The 25,359-nt window shown below is 42.3% G+C and overlaps 1 protein-coding gene across 3 annotated transcripts in view; it reads left to right on the forward strand.

Moving 5' to 3' along the window:
• Positions 1-25,359, forward strand: part of gng12a (guanine nucleotide binding protein (G protein), gamma 12a) — a 42,688-nt gene that overhangs the window by 8,183 nt on the left and 9,146 nt on the right. Inside the window, exon 1 of one of the 3 annotated variants that reach the window (XM_072363961.1) lies at positions 13,842-13,871. The exons of the other annotated variants lie outside the window; for them this stretch is intronic. The gene's annotated coding sequence lies outside the window, so the exon portion shown is untranslated. Of the gene's footprint in view, positions 1-13,841; positions 13,872-25,359 lie in introns of those variants that run through there. 3 annotated transcript variants of the gene reach the window in all.

A 25,359-nucleotide genomic window follows, 5' to 3' on the forward strand; every position in this document is an offset into this window, starting at 1 on the left:
AAAGTGGAAAAGGGTGTCTGCTTCCCGGACATTTACTGGCAGCTTATTCCACAAGAGAGGGGCCTGATAATTGAAGGCTCTACCTCCCATTCTACTTTTAGAAACTCTGGGAACAACAACTAAACCTGCAGTTTGGGAGCGAAGTGCTCTGTTAGGAAAATATCTTACAATGAGATCTTTAAGATATGATGGAGCTCGGTCATTAAGAGCTTTATATGTGAGGAGAAGAATCTTAAATTCTATTCTGAATTTAACAGGGAGCCAATGAAGAGAAGCTAAAACTGGAGAAACATGATCTCTCCTGTTAGTTTTCATCAGAACTCTGGCTGCAGCATTTTGGATCAGCTGGAGACCTTTCAGAGAATATGTGGGACAGCCCAATAATAAGGAATTACAGTAGTCCAATCTTGAAGTAACAAATGCATGAACTAGTTTCTCTGCATCACCCTGAGACAGGATGTTCCTGATTTTGGCAATATTACGAAGGTGAAAGAAGGCAGTCCTAGAAACCAGTTTTATATGTGAGTCAAATGATAAATTCTGGTAAAAAATAACTCAAAGGTTCCTCACTGTAGAACTAGAAGCCAAGGAAATACCATCTAGAGTAACTATATAACTAGATCATTTCTCCCTGAAGCGCTCATGTCCAAAGAGAACAACTTCAGTTTTGTCTGAATTTAAAAGCAGTCAGTTCTGAGTCATCCAGGTCTTTATGTCTTTAAGACAGGCTTGTTGTCACACCTGGTTCGTAACTCACCTGTGTTCCATCTTCCCTTGATTGCCCCGTTAGTTTAAATACCTGGTCTTCTCCGCCTTTCTTTGCTCGTGTGTTAATGTTTTTGTTATGCCTGTTTGGTTCACGACCTGGATCCTGACCCTTGGTGTTTTGTGGATTATTTTCTGTTCTTGGATTACCTTGGTTTTTTGCTCCGGTCCTACTGGCCGACTTCCCTGCTCACCAGGCCAGGTTTTTCCTCTGTGTGAGATTTTCTGTTAACCAATAAACTTTTGTTTGAACTAAGTTCTTGTTCTCCTGACTCTGTGACCGCACCGGGGCCCGCACTTCATTACGGTGTGACAGAACACACGAGCAAAATGGACCCCGCGGATCCAGAGTCGATTCACCAGGCGCTGACAGCCCAGGGCTCTTTATTGGGACAGCATGCCCAGGACCTCAAGGACATTATGGAGGCGTTGGGGTCCTTAACTTCTAGCGTCGCCTTCCTCTCTCAGAGACTGGAACTGTGTGCTGCTTCTCCGCCACCTGTCGCTGTTCTGCCATCAACACCCCCTCTTCCTGAGCCTCATCTCCCGACGCCGGAGCGTTATGGCGGGGACGTGGGAGCCTGTGGACGTTTCCTCCTCCAGTGCACTCTGGTGTTTGAGTTGCAGCCTCGGATGTACCAGGAGGACCGCGCCAAGGTGGCGTATATCACCAGCCTCCTCTCCGGACGGGAGAGGAGGCAGTGGGCGCTGGCTACGTGGGAGGGCAACCCCCAACTCTGCTCCTCCTACCGGCGGTTCGTGGCGGAGATGAGAAGGGTCTTCGACCATCCTGTTCGTGGTAAAGAGGCGGGCAACCGACTGCTCTCACTGCGCCAAGGCTCCAGGTCAGTAGCCGACCACGCTATTGAGTTCTCCACACTGGCGACGGAGAGCGGCTGGGATAATGCTGCATTGATGGGAATATTTCTTCGCTCCCTGAATGACAATTTGAGGGATGAGCTGGCGGCTCGGGATGAGTCAGAATCCCTGGCCGATTTAATAGACCTTGCGAGGCGGTTGGACAACCGTGTGCGAGAGAGACGCCGGGAGCGTGACCGGAGCTGCATCGCTTCCGCCTGTACCCCGTTGTTTGGTTCTGCCTCTGGCCAACAGGTGGAGGTGTCCACTCCAGCAGGTGCTCACACTCCTGTTGTCCTGCCCCCTCCTGAACCCATGCAGCTTGGACGGGCCAGATTGACTCCGACTGAGCGTCAACGAAGACTTCAGGCGAGGCTTTGTTTTTATTGCGGCCAACCCGGCCACGTTCGAGAGAACTGCCCCCAATCTGCCAAAAGCTAAGATTCAAGTTGTTTTCCTTCCACACGTACTCAGTTGTCTGCCGTTTTGTTTTGTGACTCTAAGGAGGTGGCTATATATCCGTTTGTGGATTCTGGGGTAGATGAGAATTTTATTTCCGCAGATTTTGTTAAACTACATAATATTCCTGTTGTGTCACTTACAGCACCTCGTAAGGTAAATGCTCTAGACGGTAGGTTGTTGTCTGTAATTTCTCACCAGACTGTTCCTTTGTCTCTACTTATCTCTGGTAACCATCATGAGCTTATCAGTTTTTTTTGTTATGCCTGCTCCTCATACTCCTGTGGTTTTAGGTCTCCCCTGGCTTAGACTGCACAACCCCAACATTGACTGGACACAGAGCACAATCATTAGCTGGAGTGTAGCATGCCACAATAATTGTCTTTGATCTGCTGTTCCAGCCTTGAGTCCTCCTGCCATAGTTCCTTCCGTCTCTCCTGATCTTTCTGGGGTTCATCCTTGTTATCATAACTTGGCTGAGGTATTTAGCAAACATCAAGCTCTCTCTCTCTCCCACCACACCGTCCCTATGACTGCCACATAGACTTACTGCCTGGGTCCCCTCTCCCCTCCAGCCGCCTTTACAACCTCTCCCGTCCCGAGAGAGAGACTATGGAGAGGTACATACAGGAGTCGTTGGCAGCAGGTATCATTCGCCCCTCTTCCTCCCCTGTAGGTGCTGGGGGTTTTTTTGTGTCTAAGAAAGACAAGACCTTGCGCCCCTGCATTGACTATCGTGGTCTGAACGCTATCACTGTCAAGAATAAATATCCCCTGCCACTATTGGATTCAGCTTTTCACTCCCTTCATCAAGCCACTGTCTTTTCTAAACTAGATCTTCGGAATGCATACCATCTTGTCCGTATTCGTGAGGGGGATGAGTGGAAAACGGCGTTCAACACACCTCTTGGCCATTTTGAGTACTTGGTCATGCCTTTTGGGTTAACTAATGCATCGGCAGTTTTTCAATCCTTAGTTAATGATGTACTCCGTGACATGCTCAACCGTTTTGTTTTTGTTTATCTGGACGACATTTTAGTTTTTTCTAGCACACTGGAGGAACATAGCAAGCACGTCAGATTAGTTCTCCAAAGATTGCTTGAGAACAGATTATTTGTCAAGGCTGAGAAATGCGAGTTTCATGTCCAGTCAGTCTCTTTTTTGGGCTTTGTCATTGAAAGAGGTCAGATTCGCTCTGATCCAGCCAAGGTAAGGGCGGTGGTTGAGTGGCCAGCACCTGAGAACCGCAAGCAACTTCAGCGTTTCCTTGGTTTTGCTAATTTTTACCGGCGCTTTATTAGGAATTTTAGTAAGGTGGCTGCACCACTCACCCAACTTACCTCCACCTCCAGCCCTTTTACCTGGACCTCTGAAGCTGCCCAGGCATTCTCAAGACTTAAAGAGCTGTTTTCCTCTGCGCCTGTTCTCATCCACCCTGATACCTCTAAGCAGTTCGTAGTGGAGGTGGATGCCTCTGACAGTGGCGTGGGAGCAGTGCTTTCGCAGGTCTCACAACAGAAGTTGCATCCGTGTGCTTATTTTTCTCGCCGGCTGTCTCCAGCTGAGCGCAACTATGATGTGGGTAACCGGGAGCTTTTAGCAGTCGTTCTGGCATTAGAGGAGTGGAGACACTGGCTGGAGGGAGCAGAAATTCCATTTGTGGTTTGGACGGACCATAAGAACTTGGCCTACCTTCAGCAAGCCAAACGTCTCAATTCTCGACAGGCCAGATGGGCACTTTTTTTTAGGCAGATTTAATTTTACACTCTCTTATAGACCTGGTTCCCGTAATTTAAAGCCTGATGCCCTTTCCCGTCAGACAGAGAGACAACCATTGACTGATCCCTCTGAGCCTGTGCTCCCTTCAAGCTGTTTTGTGGGAGCGGTCCATTGGGAGGTTGAGCAGCAGTTTAAGAGGGCCCTTTCCCGTTGTCCCCGTCCAGAGATCGGACCACCTAACTCTTTGTTCGTTCCCGAGAACGTTAGGTCTCAGGTGCTGCAGTGGGGGCACTCCTCCAGATTGGCCTGCCATCCTGGGGCGGCACGCACACTTGAGCTTATTCGACAGCGGTTCTGGTGGCCCACGCTGGTCCGTGACACCAATCAGTTTGTGGCAGCGTGCTCCGTCTGTGCCCGAGGGAAGGCCTCGCACCAACGGCCCGCTGGCTTGCTGAACCCTCTCCCCATTCCCTCAAGGCCGTGGTCTCACATCGCGGTGGATTTTGTCTCTGTTCTGCCTCCTTCTGCAGGTAACTCTGTCATCCTTACTATTGTCGATCGTTTTTCTAAGGCTGTGCATTTTGTACCACTGTCGAAGCTCCCTTCTGCTCTGGAGACTGCTGAGCTCTTGGTTCATCATGTTTTTCGTCTCCATGGTATCCCCATGGACATCGTTTCTGATCGGGGACCCCAGTTTTCTTTCCCAGGTTTGGCGAGCGTTCTGTGGCGCATTGGGGGCGAGGGGTAGTCTATCGTCTGGGTACCATCCTCAGTCGAACGGCCAGACAGAACGGGCCAACCAGGACCTGGAGGCCGCTTTAAGATGTGTGTGTGCACGTAACCCATCCTCCTGGAGTGTTCAGCTACCGTGGGTGGAGTATGCTCATAACAGTCTCTCCACATCTGCTACTGGTATGTCGCCATTCATGGTAATGTATGGTTTTCAACCCCCTTTGTTCCCTTCCCAGGAGGATGATGTGTCCGTCCCTTCTGTTCAGGAACACTTGCGACGAGTTCGCAGAGTGTGGCTGGGGGCTCGGGCTGCTTTAGTTAGGTCCGCTGCCCGGAACCGACTGTTGGCGGACCGTCGGCGTTCGCCCGCTCCTAATTATCAGCCTGGGCAGATGGTGTGGTTATCCACCAGGGACCTCCCTTTGCAGGTAGATTCCTGTAAGCTGGCCCCTCGTTTCATTGGTCCTTTTCCAGTGGTCAGAATCATTAATCCCTCGGCTGTGTGCCTTAAGCTCCCAGACTCCCTTAAGGTACACCCCACGTTTCATGTGTCCCTCTTAAAGCCGGTCACCTCTTGTGCACTTGGTGCTCCAGCTGAACCTCCTCCTCCCCCCCTGGTCGTGGATGGCCATCCTGCTTTCTCAGTTAATCGGATTCTGAATGTCAGACGTCGTGGCAGGGGTTTCCAGTATTTGGTTGACTGGGAGGGTTATGGGCCGGAGGAGCGTTCTTGGGTTCCACGTCGGTTTATTTTGGACCATGCCCTCATCACCGACTTCTACAGAACCCACCCTAACAAGCCTGGTGGGCCGCCTAAGGCGGTCGTCGGAGGGGGGGTACTGTCACACCTGGTTCGTAACTCACCTGTGTTCCATCTTCCCTTGATTGCCCCGTTAGTTTAAATACCTGGTCTTCTCCGCCTTTCTTTGCTCGTGTGTTAATGTATTTGTTATGCCTGTTTGGTTCACGACCTGGATCCTGACCCTTGGTGTTTTGTGGATTATTTTCTGTTCTTGGATTACCTTGGTTTTTTGCTCCGGTCCTACTGGCCGACTTCCCTGCTCACCAGGCCAGGTTTTTCCTCTGTGTGAGATTTTCTGTTAACCAATAAACTTTTGTTTGAACTAAGAGTTCTTGTTCTCCTGACTCTGTGACCGCACCGGGGCCGCACTTCATTACGGTGTGACACTTGTAGTCTGACCAACCTATTGGTTTCATCTGGTTTCATAGATTACAGCCCTACTTTCCAGTGCCTCCCCCAGGGACTCCAAAAAGGGTGGGTACTCTAAACTGTTGTTTCGTGCGTCCCCCCCACCCGACGGCGGAGGGAGGCTACCCTCTTGTCCACTGGGGTAAACCCCAATGTGCAGGTATACAGCCGAGGGGCAATGTGTGTGCCCACACCTGCTCCAACCCCTCTCAAGGAGACTGGTTCCGGAGCCCAAGCCATGTGTATGAGAGGATTGTCCTTTTTGGATATTGCTGGCTCTGCAAAGTGCATCTGAACTTCATTTCTCACCCGCCTTTTGGTCTGCCTAGGTTTCCTCTTCCACCTCACTGAGACTCTCAGGGTCAGACTGAAGGAGGATATTCAATGGGGATTGCAAAGACCCAAACAGTCTATGCAATAAAGATTCAACATAACAGTTTGATATTTTTATTTGCATAATTTCTGCCATATTGTAATTTAAACTTTTTTTAGAATCAGTTTATTTAATGGTTTATATCAAATATAAAGTTAATTATATTGTAATTTGTATTACATATATATATATATGTTAGATATTATTATACATGTATTATATTATTAATACTCATGTGTGCTTGTGTGTCCCAGTTACCTTCAGAAAGGCTGTCTCATATTTCTTCTCCATCAAGTGGGTGGAATGGGTTCTGGATGGCAGGGTGTATTCAGGGTTGAACTGGTGAATCATTTGTTGAAACCCTTTACCATCAACCATGGAGAGTGGCTTCATGTCACTGATCAGCATGTTTAATACCGAGTTGGTGAGGGCAGTTGCTTGCTGCGGAGTACATGTCCGCTTCTTTTGCAGAAAACCATCCATGGTACTTGTCTTTTTTTGGAGGACTGCATTAATTTGATTTTGGAAAAAAAAGAAGAAATTTGCTCAACAAAAAAGTAAAATTGCTCCTTTAAACTTAAATATGCCAGCAATTAAAACAATCTAAAACTGAAAAAGGATACATTTGAGCCATATTTTATCTTGACGTTTAACATCCATGTTGATATGTCAGAGAGACAGTCTGAGATTCGTGCTGAGACCTTGTGATCGTCAGGTGGGAATGACAGATAGAGCTGGGTATCATCAGCATAACATTGGTATGAGAAGCCATGTGATCGGATGATCTGGCCCAGTGAGGTGGTGTATATGGCAAAGAGAAGAGGTCCCAGTACTGAACATTGGGGGACCCCTGTGGCGAGGTGGTGCGCTGCAGAAGTGTGACCAAGCCAGGATACTTTCAATGACCGACCAGTGAGGTATGATTCAAACCAGGGGTGTGCTCTCCCTGTGATGCCCATGCAAGAGAGTATGGAGAAAAGGATACTGTGGTTGACAGTGTCAAATGCAGCCTATAAGTCTAGCAGGATAAGTACTGAGGACTTAGCTGTCGCTCTGGCTTCATTTAAGGCTTTTGTCACAACCAACCGAGCCGTTTTAGTGTCCACTTTTAAACCCAGATTGGTTTGGATCAAGGAGGTTGTTATGTGAGAGGTAATCGGTGACCTGCTTAAAGACCGCCGTTTCAGTGGGTTTTAGACAGAAACTGGAGGAGAGAGACCGGCTGATAGTTCTCCACGTGAGTTGGAGGGAGGGAAGGTTTCTTGAGCAGCGGTGTAACCTGAGCTAGCTTGAATGTGGTAGGAAATGTGCCCGATGTCAGTGAAGCATTAATCACATGCGTGACTGCTGCAGTTACAGTAGGAGCAATGGATTGGAAAAGATTAGTGGGAACGGGCTCCTGCGGGCATGTAGTAGGATGACTACATGTGAGAAGTTTAGACACACTCCTCTGAGCGAGATGGGTAAATGAGGAAAATGATGCAATAGGACTTCTGCATGCAGATTTTGTGGTATAAGGTTCGGTAAACTGTTTGCTTATAGCTGCCACTTTGTCAGTAAAAAATTAGGCAAAGGTGTCTGCTGTCAGATTGGTAGCAGGAGGCGGAGGATTAAGTAGAGTTTTGAAGGTGGAAAAAAGGTTTCCTGGTGTCAGTAGTACTATGAATCTTGTCAATGTAAAAATACTTTTTTGCATCAGTAAAACTGGACACAGACTATCCAGAGATGAGCTCAGTTTAGAGCAAAGGGACTCCGTGGCATCATTAACCTCAAGGGAGGAGAATGTGTTGGAGGTTGGAAGAGCGGAGGCAACAACGGAGGAGAAGCGGGTGGGCGACAGGTTTCCGAGGTTGCGGCGGTGAAGGCAGATGCTTTTTTCAGGAGACTCACTCTGAACTGAATGAAATAGTGGTCAAAAAAGTGCAGAGGTGTGACAGACAGGGCCTCTGTGACACAGTTTCTTGTGAAAATGAGATCTAGCACTTTGACAGCTTTATGAGTCGGAGGACTGCAGAGCTCAAACAAGTGCATTAGTGTCAGGAAAATATGAAGAGTTAGGACTGTCAAGGTGGATATTCGTGTCACCAAGGACCATTATGGGACAGTCATGCTCCGGGATAGAAGAGAGCAAGGTGTCTAGTTCATCTAGAAAGTCGCTGAGTTGTCCTGGTGGGCGATACACGACAACCATATAGATTTTGACGGGGGCAGTTACCGAGGTGGCATGGTATTCAAAGGTATTGTATTTAGCATTAGGTAGCAGTTGGTTGGATTTCCATTTGTTGGAAATGAGCAGGCCTGTTCCACCACCTTTCCCACGAGAGGTGTGGGAGAATGTGTGGTTGGTCTCAGTGAGAGCCAGGATGTCAAGTGACAGGTGGTTGGCATAAGCCATAATGTTATCTGCTTTGTTTACCGCCGATTGTCAATTCCACATCCCCACAGACAAGGGAGTGTTACAGAGTAAGATTGTTTTAGAGAGCGGAGGTTACTAAGGTTGCGGTGGCGTTTGGTTATGTGAAACCTTCTACTCGAGCTGGAGACAACAGGAATGGGATTGAGACACATTTTAAAGCAGGTGGTGAGGTCAGAGTGACATGGATGAGGCAAGTAGGACAGGTTTGCCTTGTTCAGTGGTCTTGCTTGGTGGACACACGCAGGCAGACACGCTAGTCTTTACCCAAGAATGTCTTCACATGAGAATGGCTGACGCTTCAGGCGTCACCCCTTATTTTATGTTGTGCGCACAATTGGACACGGCCGTTCATGTGTTAACTAATTGCACTTGGCTGAGACCGCCCACCGAGAGTTAACCAAGAAGTGGTGTCAGAGAGGGGAGTGACCACCTGTTCACAGCCCTTGATTACTCTGATTGATTTGCGATGGCCCAACCGAGGCTACTAGGCAACAGGTTTTACTCACGGATGGGTTTTGATCACTTTCTCAACAGCAGATATTGATTTTGGCAAAGAAGCTCATAAAAACTTGCACAAGCAGACACACAATGTTCTTTCCACGCAGTTCCGATACAGTGGGAAAAACACGAGTGATAACATTAGTGATCGCTCTGTGCTTTGCTATTACAGTCTCCCAGTTAATGACAGTGTGAGACCGTACCAGGACTTTGAACTAAGATGTTGAACTTATTTCAAACATGATTTTCTTTGCCTACAGTTCTGCAGAGATTCTGTCAGAATTGCTTCGTCTTGTGCGGTTGTGACTGGAATCCTGTTTATTTTTAGTTTGTTAGACAAATAAAATTTTACATCTACAGAAAAACCTGAAATGTGCAAGTAAACACCAAGTTATCTTGAGTCTGCCACATACTGGAACTTCTCTCTGTTGACCACCTGTGGTTCTACTTGATTCTGACTGGGTGGGGGCAGGGGGGAACATTCTTATGTGTAACAGCACAGGGTTTAAAGGAAAGATGTGCTACCAGCTCGTTACAGGGAAGTATCGCCGACTTCTCAAAAACAAAAACGTCTAAATGAAAAACTTTGATGGATCAGCAGGAAGACGCATGTCTTTGTTGCCTGAGCCTCTCCTTCGTCCTTGACGGTGAACCATGTTTTGCAGGGTCCTGTCAGCCAACAGGCCTCTGACTCAGCAGTAGATCACTAGAACACTTTTTGTAGCTTTTGCTCTTTGTATATTATTGACGATATATTATTATTAATCCTGAGCTGAATAGGGCAGTGGAATGCTATTACTAGATTGAAATAGATCATGGAAAAAGAGTAAGTACTGTTCAATACTGTGAGGTTTGGGAAAATCATACAAAACAACCCTGAATCAAAGCACTCCAGTCTTCTTTGGATCTTGAAGTCCACTTGATTTTTTATTTTTTACAATCATTCTAACATTTATCCCAACAAAACGTTTAACACATTCATCATATCTGTAGACAATGTGAGCTACCACTCATGCCACTGTCAGTCAGTGTACACCATCAGCCAAATTTTGTACAACTAATGTTACAGTCAATAACAGTTAAAAACAGTTCACGCTTATGTCAAAATCTAAAGAAAATACAGAAATGCAGAGCAGATTGAAATATGCAGCTTTTTATTAGTTAAAGGAAACCATATAAATGCTCGAACAAATGATCAGGATTTATTCAGAACATCATGACCAAACATGGCATCAGTATTATGAATTTTATTTCATTTATTTATTTAAAAAAAAATTTAAATTAGTTATTAGTATGTATGAATTAATAGGCTCTCTCTGGGTACTCCATACACCATACAAAAACAGGTATTTTAGGTTGACTCTAAATTGAAAACTCAGTTAAAGGGAATAATGGACTGGTGACCTGCCCAGGGTGTACCCCACCTTTGGCCCAATAGCAGCTGGGATAGGCTCCAGCCCCCATGGGGTGATCCTGAATTAGATTAGGCAGAAATTGACAATGGGGATGGATTGTAGTATAACATACTAGTTGCTGTATGACATAGTGTCATATAGTATAATATTGTGTCATATTGGCACCACTTAGTGATTTGGGATGGTGTGGTCTTTTTATTTTTAAGATCTACACACTTCATATATGCAGTTAGTGGTTTTAACCCACTGAAATTTCAGTGTAGAGGAGGACTTGTTGGGTGGCAGCTTATGGTGTTGTTATGGCAGGATGGGTGTGGATGAATTACAAAGGTGATTTAAGTCTTTTGCAAAAGTGAACTTGGTATGTTGACAAGTGTTAGAATAATTATATATAACTGTAATAAAGCAGTAATTATTGTCCTCCTGTAGTACCTTATTTTGACCACATGGTGATGCTCTGCGATTGCTTTTTGACTCTATATACTTTGGTACCTACAAGAAAGTTTCAGCTGCAAAAAACAAAAAAACCCTACTTTAGTGTTGTTTTTAGGCAGAAATTAACCATCAGCCAATAATTCAAAGTTTTTGCATTTTTCCCAGTGTCTGGATGATGCTAACTTCTCTTTGTGGCCCATTTCTCCTCCCATTTGCAAGTAACCCTCTTGTTATGTTCCTTCTGTTGTCATGTCACCTCACACTCTCTCACACATACATGCACCATCTGTCAATCTGGCATTGCCAGATGGCCCAAACACACTTTAAACTTAAACGTAGCTGTTTATGTTAATTCTCATGAGAGAGTTTGAACATGTGAGTGTGTGTGAAAGAAGTATGTTCCTGCAGGGTAGGAGACTGGTGCGTTTTGCGTATGCTGCACCAGTGACGTGAATTTGTTTTGTTATTTGTCTTGTCAGATGGCTCAGGTAGTGTGTGCAAGAACTCTATAGTAACCAACACAACCGGGTGTTATTAACACTGTAGGACAACAAATGAATATGAACAGTGGACAGACAGAACCCTCGTATTTTTAATCAAATAAAGTCCTCATAGGTGCATTTCAGCACAAAGCAACCAAATCTATAAAATAACTTGTTGTATTTTTTAGCCAAGTATTTGGGGGAAAAAAGGTAACAGTTTCCTGTATGTTTGAGTTTGTAGAACAAGTAAAAGCAGTACTTCTTTCCAGTTTGTCTGGATGAAATACTTTTAAATGCTACCACTTACAGGAAGGCATACCTTTTGTAAGGCCTTAAGTTCGTGTCTTTATGCTGTTTCCTCTTACAAGCATTTCATAAGACAGCAGCCCTAATATGGGCATATCCTGTCAGAGGGGATATAATTCCAGCTAGCATAAAGCAGCATCCTGTCAGGCAGTTATGGAAGAATAGGGAAGAATATGACGACCTTTGAGCTACACTATGTTAACAAATGCTGAATATGTACATGTCGTGACTGAGATTATGACTCTTTGGCTTTTAACCAACTAGGGGAAAGGTTTTAGATGCAGCACAGGCTTGTAGTCCAGCTCACAAGACAAATAAATCATTCATAATGCTTGTAGTGGAATCACCATGTAAATTCAGCCGCCTGGGTGTGTGCTTGTGGTCTGGAGAAACAGTGTCACTTTGATGGATTCTTTCATTTATTTTCATTCTTCATGAGAGTATGGGGACGTTTGCTGATATCACAAACAAAGACCAATGTGTTCATCATCACTGAGGCCACGTTTGGACTGAAAAAAGAGTGCAGCACCTGTAGCAGAAGGGCTAAACATCTACAAGTGTGCAAACTGTGTTCGAAAGAAGAAACTGCTCTCCTTTTTTGTTGTCCGGTGAACAGTTTTTGTTTTAGTATTGGGAACAGAAACGGGTGTCAGAGAGAAGCACAATCATAGCCTGTATTCTTGTACACAGTCTCATTGTCTCTTTATTTGCTCAAACTAGGTGCCTCATTCATACTTTATTCAAATCCAAATGTGTTCACTTACGCTCCGTGGCTTTGTTTGCTATGATTTATTTTGTTGCTCCTTCATTATTTGTGGAACAAGGCCTCACATTTTGTCCAGGGATGCTTTGCATGCAGTGGTTTCCTTTGTTACCTTTCTGAACTGTGTCAGAGGCAGTGTTCCTGCTCCATGCACTTTTTATAAGAGATGGTTATCTGAATCTATTGAATATTTTCTGGAAAAATCAGTTGTAGGAATTTGCAATTCACTCTTTCCAGATGGAACAAAACCCAGTCACTTCTCTGTGTACACCTATGTATTGAAACAGAATTTTACACAATCATCTGGTTACTGTCTTAAAGGGACACTAAATTGATTTTAACCAAAGTGAAGTGTCTACAATCAGCGTAAAATAAACATTATGTACTTGCATGAATGAGCCGTGTGGACCTTGTGACCTACTTGTGCTGAGAAATGTATAGAGCATGAAGAGAGGAAGTAAGAGGACGAAGAGACAAAGATCATATTGGGGGAATTTGGGGTGGGTTGCAGAGTAAGTGGCCCCAGTGTGACCTGCAGTGTGAGCTCCTTCCAGCACCAGACAAGTCTTTGAAATTGTTGGTTGGAGGGGAGGAGCAGTCATGTTGCCCTTGATTGACTGTCACTCAATCCCCTTGCAAAATGGACACATGCAAATGTGTGTTGTGCTCTGTGCTGATTAATTTCTTCTTTCTGCTCTCGGCTCTTTGCTCTTTGACCTCGACTCTCTTCCTGCTCAGCTATAAACGAGGCCTCAGCTTTGTGATAAAGCGCTCATAATAACAGTTACCTAGACTTTGATACAACAGCAAATCACTACAGAATTTATTGTGAAAATGTAGTCATAATCTGGTAGTGTTAATCACTTAGGATTAGGCAATACATCAGTAACACTGAACTTTATATCATAACTTTGCATTTGTCAGAGTGACTGTTGTCTTTTTCTCACAGAGTTGAGCATCAGCACTTCTCACATGCATCTGCAAACACTCCTACTGACTTATTGTTTCGAATTTTTTAATTGTGTATGTCTGTGCACACGTTTGGTTGGCTTTCTTTTTCTCATGAAACGATTGATCACGTGTAGTAATCTGTGGGTTATCCACATGCATGGCATTCCTGCTCCTGTTTGTTCAGAAATGTCCCTTCATACTTGCAGATAATGTGGATAACTGGATTCTGAACTAAATGCTGTCAGTGCTTTAGGTAAATACCACATGATTTCTTGTTCATAATTTGTAATATAGATATAAGGAGGTGATGGCAAAACAGTGACTAATTCCTTTTGTGGATGCAGTTGCTCTGTTTCCCTTTTTTTCTGTTTCAGTTGGTCTGCATTTGCACTTATGGCTGATAGAGGTTGTAATCACAAATGTGTGACAATTTGTAATACCATAGCAAAGGATGAAATTCAGACTTCTTTAGAACTGTGAGCACAGTCTGTAAGTAAACAGGGTTGACTCTTAGTTGGAGGGTAGCACCTTGCTTTTTCTTGGTTGATTAGTTGAGCTGGCTCCGTTTTTTTTTTGGGTTGCAGATAGGTCTGGGTAAAAATATATTAGTTGTAATGCTCAGTACTTGTATTTTTGTGACACACATTCTACATACTGTGTGCGTTTTATGAAGTTTGTGTGCTCTGGTAAATCTATATCCTTAATGAGCCCAGATGCTCACACACAGCTGCTTCTTCTACTATATCACAGTAACCTACATAATTTTGGAGCTACATGACAGAGCTGCTTCTTCTTCTTGTGGTTCTTCTGCTTCTTCTACTTCTTATTTGGTATTTTACAGCAGTTAAACAAAACGCAATGGTGTAATTGTCCAACATTATCGAATTTTCTGAAGGCTGTTATACATTATGTTATGTCACTGCAATGAAGCTGAATCATTCACATCTACCTTGAGATGCATCTGAGAATGGAGACTTTTTAACTCGTCAGTTCAATTCATTGTTCTTAGTACTATCATTTGATCTACATTATTTTTCTAGTCCTGTGATGGTCTCACAACCTGTTCAGGACTTCACATACTTTGTGTCCACTGCTGGAATAGGTACCTCCTCTCACAAGCCTGATTAGGATAATACCCTTATAAATAAAGACCCTGAATCGAATATTACCCTTAGAAATAAAGAGAATGGTAGGTACTAAATCTATGACAATCCCGACACCAATTATGATGACAATAATTCATCAATAGCACATTTCTGATACTGATTGTTTTAAGCTAGACCAGTTGTTGGCAACAAACTAAGTATTGACTCATACTGATGTTAGGCAAATATATCTTTGCATCCCTACTGAATAATATAAGAGAAATCCACTCACTAAAAAGGACTTTGGACATCTTGTGACTCTCAAACTCTTTCTTTGTAATGTCCTATATACATAAACACACACACTCCATCCCCATTTATGTCAGCCTCTGACTAATGCCGTTTCCTCTTTACATGAAGAGCAAACTTCTTTACGACCTGTAAGTTCTCTAATGAGCTTTGTGACGTCCAAGCCATTATCGATGATTCCCTCCAAGCATGCGGCTTTTCATACCCCTTCCATATCTGCTGAAACCAACTAGCAACACTCTAGACCTTTGGTAAGACTGAATGTGTTTGTTTATTGTTCCATATAGGCAGGGCACTGTTGGCCCAGAAATGGAGATCCATTGTATTGTATCTCTTTGCCTTCGTCATGAATAGTAGCTTTCAGATGAGAGAGGGGCTGGGGCAAAAGGCAAGCCTCTCACAATAGCTTTAAGTTTTACAGCGTTCCTATCGCCAGCAGTAGATTTTTGGCAACATACACACAGCTGCACAGCTTACTTTCTCCAGCTGAACTCCCCCTTCATAACACACTCAACTCTTATCTCTCTGTCAGTCTGTCGCAAGCACACAGCTCTCTGCCCTGCCATTTATTCCTTTTCTGCGTCCATTTCCAGCAAACTCTACTTGGCTTGTGCAGGTTTTGGACAACAATGTTGTTTGTTTTCCGATGGCACGACAGAGAGACTCTGCCTAGTAGCCTCTCTCGCCTGGGTCGCCCATGTCTCCTACATGTCACCCTCTGTGCGTCTGCAATGACGTCTGAACAACACTATCTGACATAGGCCTTTGTTTGTTTTGGCCCATTACTGGAGAACCAAAGGCTCATAGGCTCCACCGTGGAAACTGCAGAGACCTTGCTAATCTGGATGATAGCCAGCTGGCATTCCGAGTGGTCATACTTAGCTTCAGTTGGAGTAGTTTTTAGCAGAAGCCAAGTCCACCGCAGCCAGTAACAACACAGACCTGTGGGCTATTTTTAGAGTATGCTCTTGTTACTAATAATATCACTGAGGCGCTGGAAGCTCTCTGCATCAGTTTATGCGTTGCCCCTAGATGCATGACACCCTGTGTCTAAAGCCAGGAGTTGTGTCTGAATACTTGTTGAGCATCAACAAAGTCTTTAACATAAATAGCGCAATACCTCCGGCCTCTCCTGTGGAAGGAATGCAAAGAGTTTAGTTGACAGTTGCATCAGTTTTCTTGTACATGATGTTGTAATCTGTCTTTTTTCTGTCTGTGTTTTTTTTTAGATTTTGTTTGTAACAAAAAAGTTGCCACTTATGTCATTGGATGCTTATTATTCAATCTATGCCATGCCTTTTTGCATAGTGCTATTAGCTGCACTGTTAGAATAAAAGATATGACAGAATGTACGGTATAGGGTTTTATTTTCTAGCAGAAATGTACGTCAGGTATTTCTTTACTATAGCTAAGTAGAACCATCATAAGATTGTTTAATTTTTTCTTTCTGTTCATGCACGCACACTCACATACACGCTTGCATAGTGATTGTAGGCATCCATTAAACCTTCACTTGCTTACACTTACTCTGTATTCCTCCGAATATTTAAACCGCACTGCACCCACAGTTAGGATTACACAAACTAATAATTTGCAATCTCAACAATGGGCAAACAGCGTGGCTGACACTGCTGTGTTAAAAGGGCATACTCCGCAGTTTGTGAGTCAAAACCACCTAATTTATTATTTTAAAAAAAGAAAAAGAAAAAAACAAAAGCTAAATATTTCTCTGCAAATACATGTTTAGTCATCGAGGGGGGGGGGGGGGGGGAATGAAAAATCTATTTCTTCCCTGAATTGCATTTTACTGGGTTTTGTTTGTTTGTTTGTTTGTTTATTTGTTTGTTTGTTTGTTTTTAGTGGAACCTAACAAGAGGTTTCTTGTTTTAATAATGTGTCCTACATACCACAGTGTTACTTTTCCTGCAGAGTTATCACTGTTATTATGTTGGGCAGTTACAGCACCTGACAGGTTGCATTGTATCAGTTGCTGCACATGCAGTCAGTCATGTTCACACAGTGCAAAATAACTGTCCATATTTATGGACAGACTTTCAATATCTCAAGTCAGTACTCGGCTGATCTAAAACATTTTTCTGACAGTTTTGTGCCCTCTAGTGTTTTTGAAACAAGGTCATTATATAGACTGACTTGTGATTCCTGCAGGGAAGCTTGTCTATCATTTCATCTGCACTTTACACAAGGAATCATTCAGAGTTTATTTGGACAGGAATGAGCATAATAATTGCGCATGAATTTAGGATTTAGAAATCCTGGAGAAATTAGTTCAATCTAGCCTTCTGTCTGGACACTATGTAACTGTTGTGCAGGTTTGTACAGTATGCTGAATTGCTTTGTTATGTTTTTTTCCTTAATGCCATAGAACTTACACAATTGTGCAGTTTGCCAGATTCTGAGAACCAATGCATGTGTCCTTCATGGTTGTACAGTTATTTGTAACAACACACATGCTTTTCAACCATCTTTCCATCAACCTTTTAACTGTACTTTTTTTTTCATGAAAATATGTGCTTACAAAGGAATAATGGATAACCGTCAGCTCACTGCAATCATGTATTCTTTACACAGTCATAAAGAGCACCAAGTTTCTTAGTATTCCATTTTACTGAGTGTGCAGCCAGTTGGCTGGGTGGGTCCCTGTCAAGGTCGCTTATCTCAGTGGCCATAACTTCAACTCTGGGGTGGCACTGCAGCCCCGCGCCTTGTCAGACATGTCTTTAAAGCTTTCCATTTCTGTGGACTGTATGTGTGCAGCTGATATATATTATCTTTACTATTCCTACTGCAAACTAGGTGCTGTAACATCTTCTATATCAATAATTATTCCACTAATCTGATCAGTAATGACATGTTTAGTCGCATGTCCTCCTTCAATCGTTGGTTGTCTAGATGGTGTCCAGCAAACAAAGTGGGCTATATAGATAATTGGCTATCTTTCTGGAGAAAACTTGGTCTGATGAGGAGAGACGGCATCCATCCCACTTTGGAAGGAGCGGCCCTCATTTCTAGAAATATGGACAAATTTATTAGTCATCCAAAAACATGACAACCCAGGGTTGAGACCAGGATGCACAAATGTAGTCTTACACACTCCTCTGCGGCTTCCCACCTGATGCTACCCCCCCCCCCCACCCCCCACCCCCCACACACACACACACACACACACACACACAATCAAAAAACACAAACAAAAGGAGAAAATCCTCTTGTGCAAAAAATAAATTAAAACAAAAACTTTAACTGAACAAAATGTGGTTTGCTGAATTGCTTTCGAAGTCTCTGTTAGTGAATGACTTGATTTGTGATAATCATATTGATATATTTTGTCTTACAGAAACCTGGCTGCAACAGGAGGATCATGTTAGCATTAATGAATCAACTCCTTCTGACTATTTAAATGTTCACATTCCTCGAACCACAGGCAGAGGAGGAGGATTGGCAGCTATCTTCAGATCAGGGTTACTAATCAGTCCTAGACCCAAGATTAGTTTTAGCTCCTTTGAATCTCTGATTATCAGTTTTTCCCACCCAAAGTGGAAATCACAAAGACCTCTTCTACTTGTTGTTGTGTATGTACCACCTGGCCCTTATTCTGAGTTTCTGTCAGAATTCTCAGAGTTTTTATCACAGTTAGTGCTGAGTACATATAAATTAATAATAGTGGGTGACTTTAATACTCATGTAAATGTTGAAAATGACAGCCTAAATATTAACTTAAATTCTATATTAGATTCTATTGGATTTTCTCAAAGTGTTCACAGACCTACTCACTGCCTTAATCATACCCTTATCCTTATGGCATTGAGAGTGAACAGTTAATAGTGTTCCCTCATAACCCTGTCTTGTCTGACCATTTTTTGATAACTTTTGAATTTACGTTACTTGACTATACGGCTTCTGAGAAGAATTTTACATATAGAAGGTGTCTATCAGAGAATGCTGTAACTAGTTTTAAATAGTTAATTTCATCATCCTTTTCTTCACTGCCATGTGTAGATATGACAGAGGACAGCTACCTAAACTTCACTCCAGCAATACTTAACTCTCTTGTTGACAGCACAATTGTTTCAATACGTACAACACTGGACAATGTTGCCCCTCTGAAAAGGAAGGTAATCAGTCAGAAGAGGTTGGCTCCTTGGTATAATTCACAGCTGCGTGCTTTAAAGCAGACTACAAGAAAGCTGGAGAGACAGTGGCGTTCCTCTAATTTAGAAGAGTCTCAATTAGTCTGGAAAGATTTAATAATGTATAAGAAAGCCCTTCGTAAAGCTAGAACTGCTTATTATCAATCATTGATAGAAGAGAATAAGAATAATCCCAGGTTTATTTTCAGCACTGTAGCCAGGCTGACAAAGAGTCCGACCTCTGTTGAGCCATGTATTACTTTAACTCTCAACAGTGATGATTTCATGAGATTCTTTATCAATAAAATTGTTTCTATCAGAGAGAAGATTAATGGAATCCTCCCCACTATCATCACTAATGTAACATCAAGTGCAGCAGCTTTAGAAGTAGCTTTAGAACTTGATTTGTATTTAGACGGCTTCTGCCCAGTTGATCTCTATGAGCTAACAACAGCAATAGTCTCTTCAAAGCTACCAACTTGTATTTTAGACCTAATCCCAACCAGTGTTCAAGGAGGTTTTCCCCTTAATTGACACTTCCATACTGGATTTGATCAATCTGTCTTTGTTGACAGGATATATACCACAGAGTTTTATGGTTGTTGTAATTAAACATCGACTTTAAAAAAACTACTCTTGATTCAGAGGTTTTAGCTAATTATCGACCTATATCCAATCTCCCTTTTTTGTCTAAAGTTCTTGAAAAAATAGTTGCAGCTCAACTTTGTGATCATTTACATAGAAATAATCTGTTTGAAGAGTTTCAGTCAGGATTCAGAGTGCATCATAGCACAGAAACAGCACTGGTGAAACATTACCAATGATCTCCTCTTAGCCTCTGATAGTGGACTTGTATCTGTGCTTGTCCTGTTGGATCTCAGTGCTGCATTTGATACAGTCGATCACAGCATTCTGTTACAGGGACTTGAACATGTTATTGGTATTAAAGGAACTGCATTAGGCTGGTTTAAGTCATATTTATCTGATAGATTCCAGTTTGTTCTTGTAAATGAAGAATCTTTCTCACACACCAGAGTAAGTCATGGAGTTCCTCAGGGTTCTGTGCTTGGACCGATTCTTTTTACTTTATACATGCTTCCATTAGGTAACATTATTAGACAGCATGGCCTAAATTTCCATTGCTATGCTGATGATCCTCAGCTGTACTCATCTATGAAACCAGATTAAACCAATAGGTTGTTCACACTACAAGCATGTCTTAAAGACATAAAGACCTGGATGACTCAGAACTGTAGGCTTCTAAATTCAGACAAAACTGAAGTCATTATCTTTGGACCTGAGCGCTTCAGGGAGAAATTGTCTAGTTATATAGTTACTCTAGATGGTATTTCCTTGGCTTCTAGTTCTACAGTGAGGAACCTTTGAGTTCTTTTTTACCAGAATTTATCATTTGACACACAGATATAACAGGTTTCTAGGACTGCCTTCTTTCACCTTCATAATATTGCCAAAATCAGGAACATCCTGTCTCAGGGTGATGCAGAGAAACTAGTCCATGCATTTGTTACTTCAAGATTGGACTACTGTAATTTTTTATTATTGGGCTGTCCCACATATTCTCTGAAAAGCCTCCAGCTGATCCAAAATGCTCCAGCCAGAGTTCTGATGAAAACTAACAGGAGAGATGATGTTTCTCCACTTTTAGCTTATCTTCATTGGCTCCCTGTTAAACTCAGAATAGAATTTAAGATTCTTCTCCTCACATATAAAGCTCTTAATGACTGAGCTCCATCATGTCTTAAAGATCTCATTGTAAGATATTTTCCTAACAGAGCACTTCGCTCCCAAACTGCAGGTTTACAGGTGGTTCCTAGAGTTTTTAAAAGTAGAATTGGAGGCAGAGCCTTCAGTTATCAGGCCCCTCTCTTGTGGAATAAGCTGCCAGTAAATGTCCGGGAAGCAGACACCTTTTCCACTTTTAAGATTAGGCTTAAAACTTTCCTTTTTGATAAAGCTTATAGTTTGGGTTGGCTCAGGTGATCCTGAAATATCCCATAGTTAAGCTGCTATAGGCTTAGACTGCTGGGGGACCTCATCTGTCAACCTTTCCTCACTTTGGTCTCTTTTTCCCCTTGTTTAAATTCTCAAATGATTTTATGTACATGTGACATTATTGTGGTTATTAACTTGTGTTTCCCTGTTCCAACAGGTATCCTTTGAATGGTGTTATGGTGTTTTTTTCCCCCTCTTTTCTGTCTTCTCAAACCTCAGCTGGTCGAGGCGGATGGCCACCCTTCCTGAGTCTGGTTCTGCCAGAGGTTTCTTCCTGTTAAAAGGGAGTCGTTCCTTTCCACTCCCAAACATGGAGTGACATGCTCAGAACGGGAGATTGGACTGAAGACAGGTTTCGGTGCAATCTGTTGGTTTCCTTAGCTAGGATATTGTTTTAGAATTGGCTCTATATGAATGAATTGGATTCTTTTAAAATTAATTAATTTGATTTCATTGGATTGTGATTACAATGAATTGAATTCCAATTGTCTTGAATTTAACTATATTATATAAGTGCCGAGAGATGACATTTGTTGTCACTTGGCGCTATATAAATAAAACTGAATTGAATTAAGATGTTCTTGGTAAATCCTCCAAAATGTAAAACAAATCATGTTTCTATTTGAATGATCGATAATTCCTACAGTTTGTAGTGTAAGTGACTCGTGGTACCTTATCTTAAGGGTCTGTCAACCTCCATTATCTCTGTTAGTACCACCACACAAAACCATCATAATATTTGCAGTATCAGCTGTTGCTGCCAAACAAAGCAGAAAACTAATAGTTTCTCTCTTCTTTCCGGTGGGAGAGTAGTGATGTTACCCACTAGTCGGTTCTCACAGAATGAAGTTCAGGCCTATAGCATCCCTGCGCTGCTTCACTGCTTCTCTTTATAGTCACCCCTCTGGTTCACAAACACAAACCCACTTTACTCAGCAGCAGGACTGATGACTGAGTATTGCTGAGTTTGATAAGCATGGTAACGATTTGAGAACAACACAGTGTTTATAGTAAGTCAGGAGGGACAGCACAGTAGCTATGGATCATGTTGTTGGTGCAGCAGACAGTTTTTCAATCAGCTGGAAAAGTGCTGATTGGAAGCAGAGACTGTGAGAGGGCTACTTTTAGCTTCGCATGCAGAAGAAAACTCCTGCTTGCAGGAGGAGGAGGATGCGTGAGAGGATTGAAAGAACTGTGTGTAGTTACACAAGGGAGATGTGGTATTCTGGCTTGTGGCTGGAGCCAAGGTCTTTGAACTCTTTTGTTCAAAGGTGCAGACATCTTTCTGCCTTTCCACAATTCAGTTATTTAACAGTTGGTTAATTAAGTCAGATGCCAGGCAGCAGATATGTCATTGTTTTACAACAGCTGTGTTTTTCAGCAGAGAAGACAGTAAAGTTTATATGCATAATAATTCATATGCAGTTTATTGAATTTGTAGCAAGTGTGCTTCAATACTACTGAAAGCACTTTTTCAAACACGCATCAGAAAAAGATTTGTGCATGTTTAGAAAGTAACTACACACTTGCAGACTTGATCTGCCTGCATAAAGAGGTAGTGACTGAGGTTACATACGTAAATATTGCTTTCATAAATGGGTCACTGAGGTTGTAAATTTCTCACAAAAATGAGAACAATCCAATAAAAAAAAAGACTTGAGGCAGAGGTAAATGTTCTTTATGATTTAGAAGAAACTTAAAAAAAGCATTGATATGCAATAAAGACCAAAAACAGTGAGTTTGAAAAATTTGAAAAAATTACAGGGACATGGATTGCATGCACTGTGAAGGCAGTCCGAGTCCAGTGAAGGAATGACAGACCCTCAGTAAAACGACTATAAAGAAATGTAATAAGGGGTTGAAAAAAAAGTAGGTTTGATTTGATTAAAATGTGAAGGATTAAAAAGGATTATGGATTAAATTATAATGGGAGGTTAGTTTATTGTATTCGTCCACAGTCGTATAAAATATTAGACCCAATGTTATATCCTTGTTATTAAGTCCAGCAAAGTTTGTCAAAGTACCGGTTAGGTGTTGACTTTCAAGCTGGAACATGTTTGTCTGGTCTGCATATACCATAAGGTCTCACATGCATATATTTGCTTTGCTTGTATCTTTTATTCTGGAAAGGAGGTCATTCTTTTTTTGTAGTAGTAGTCTTGCAATAGTTAGATCAGACTTGCTGAACACTTTTCATCCCTTTCAGTTCTTCTTATTTCCTCCTTAACTCCTTAATCTGACGGGATCCAACGTACACATTCACAGAGGCATAATTGCAACATTACTCTCCAAAAGTTCTACCAGAACCTTTATTAATTCCTTGATAAGAAAGAAACTATATACTCTTCCATGTCTATTATATATTTTTTCCTGTAAGCTTAAGAGACCATGTGTTCTAAATACCATTAAAGACATTTTAGAAAATACCTGTCATTGTGAAGGAAACTAAAAGGAAGGCTTTGTGTGTGTAAAAACGTGATCCTCCCTACCTCTCATCCCCTGATGTTGGTCAGGACCAAATTGCAGCCGGCAACAGTTAAGCCCTAAAGCAGTTTATTTCCAGCAGTGTTACTTTATTACAAAAGCTGTTCCAGTCTAAAAAGCGTCAGATAGTCACTGAAAAGACCACACATATTGTACAGTCGACAGGACTGACTCTTCTGTCAGCTTTTAATGGATGTCCTTGTATTTGTCAGTTGCCAGTTTTCTTTGAATCTGAGCCGCTGTGTAGAAATAGTTTGAGACTAACACTCGGGTTTTCATCTCTGAGTGTCTGGGTGTTAATGGCACTGACTGATAATGGCTCCCTGTTCTTGGCACTTTGAACACGGTGCTAATGAATCGCATGTGTGTGTGTAAGGTACAGCAGAGCGGAGGGGCCGCTGTGCAGTAGGTGGTCCTGGCTGCCCATATGTGTATGTATTGTACAGTAAAGAGAGGGTGGTATTTCTTCTGATCCTTGGAGGGGGGTTTTTTCTTCCAGTTTCCTGTGTGTACATGGTGGTGCTTCATGCACCAAACTCAAGATTACTTGCCAGTGCCCTCCCATAGAGCTTCAGTCGGACTGGCGTATCACATCACAGGGGCTGTGCAGTTTAACTAAGGAGTACTTTGGCTACTAAAATCACTAAGTGCTGGTGGGATTGAAGTCTTGCCTTTACACTGCCCTACACAACTGATTTCTTTCTTTGTATTTTGAATATGTTCATATTCACAGCAGCTTCAATAAAAGTAATAAAATCTTTAAATAGCCGTCCACAAATTTAGTAAGAACACTGACAAAACAGTGATCTGAAACGAGACTTCTAAAATACAGTACACATGATAGTCTCACTTTTTCAAATAAAATTCATTAACTTGCATTTTGATATAATTTTGGTTGGAGTACCCCATTTTCAATCTGTAGACTTTATTTTAAACTGAACAGCTAAGTAAGGTTCTCCTTCAGATACCCTAACATCATTAATTGAGCTACCTGGCCCAAAGACAAAACCTTTATGCTTTATGCAGTGATCATGTTCACTGCCACTGTGCAAGCAAATTGTGACATCAAGACGGCAACTGGCTAAAGAAGGCTTTAGAAGAACGCACACAAATCAACTATACAGTTTCAACTTCTCTATTCCACTTTTAAGATTTTTTTTTTTTAAATTTATGTTTTAACATCAACATTTACAATAGTTCATCCCTACAGCTCTTCCTGTTTTTCAACAGGACCATGTGCAGTTTGTTAATTTTGGTGTGCAGCATTGTACACCAGGGGGAGAATGGCGTGCATAAACCAAGCATTGCACAGTGAGGAAGTGGTAAGATAGTGAGGTTTGGGTGTTCAGATTAAACTAGATTCTAAATGATCCATTTGTCCAAATAAGCAAACTGTAATTACTACATTTCTGTTGTCTTTATAGCAACAAAACTCTTTAATGGAAAAACACTTTGATGCAGAGCAAACAAAGACACAGCAAGTCCAACACAACCAGGAGAGTGAAGGGTTGTTTCGTCCATGTTATGCAACGTCTGGTGGTTTGCTGAATATTTATTTTTATTTTTAGCGTTTAATTTACAGTGAGTCCTCCTCTACCATCCATGTCAAAGACATCGGCAGTGTGGCAGAATTTTACCAAAATAGATGGCGGGGAAAAAGTCTAATGTAAAATTTGCAAACAACAGTTTGCATATCACAGCTCGACTACAAACATGGTGTACCATCTAAAAATGGTAATATTTCAATATTGTAGGCTATTAATATCATATTATACATATTTCAATATTTTAGCCTAATAACCGTTTATTCGTTTTATAAATGCAGGCGCACCCGCCCGCAGCAATAGCAGCATCCCTCAGATACACCCAAACCATGCTGGATGTTAAGCCTCCTCTATCATCCAAATGTAATGCAGTAATGCACATACTTTATTACAT

Source organism: Leuresthes tenuis, unplaced genomic scaffold (assembly GCF_036924035.1).
Source record: "Leuresthes tenuis unplaced genomic scaffold, fLeuTen1.0.hap1 SCAF_14, whole genome shotgun sequence".
Lineage (NCBI taxonomy): Eukaryota > Metazoa > Chordata > Actinopteri > Atheriniformes > Atherinopsidae > Leuresthes > Leuresthes tenuis.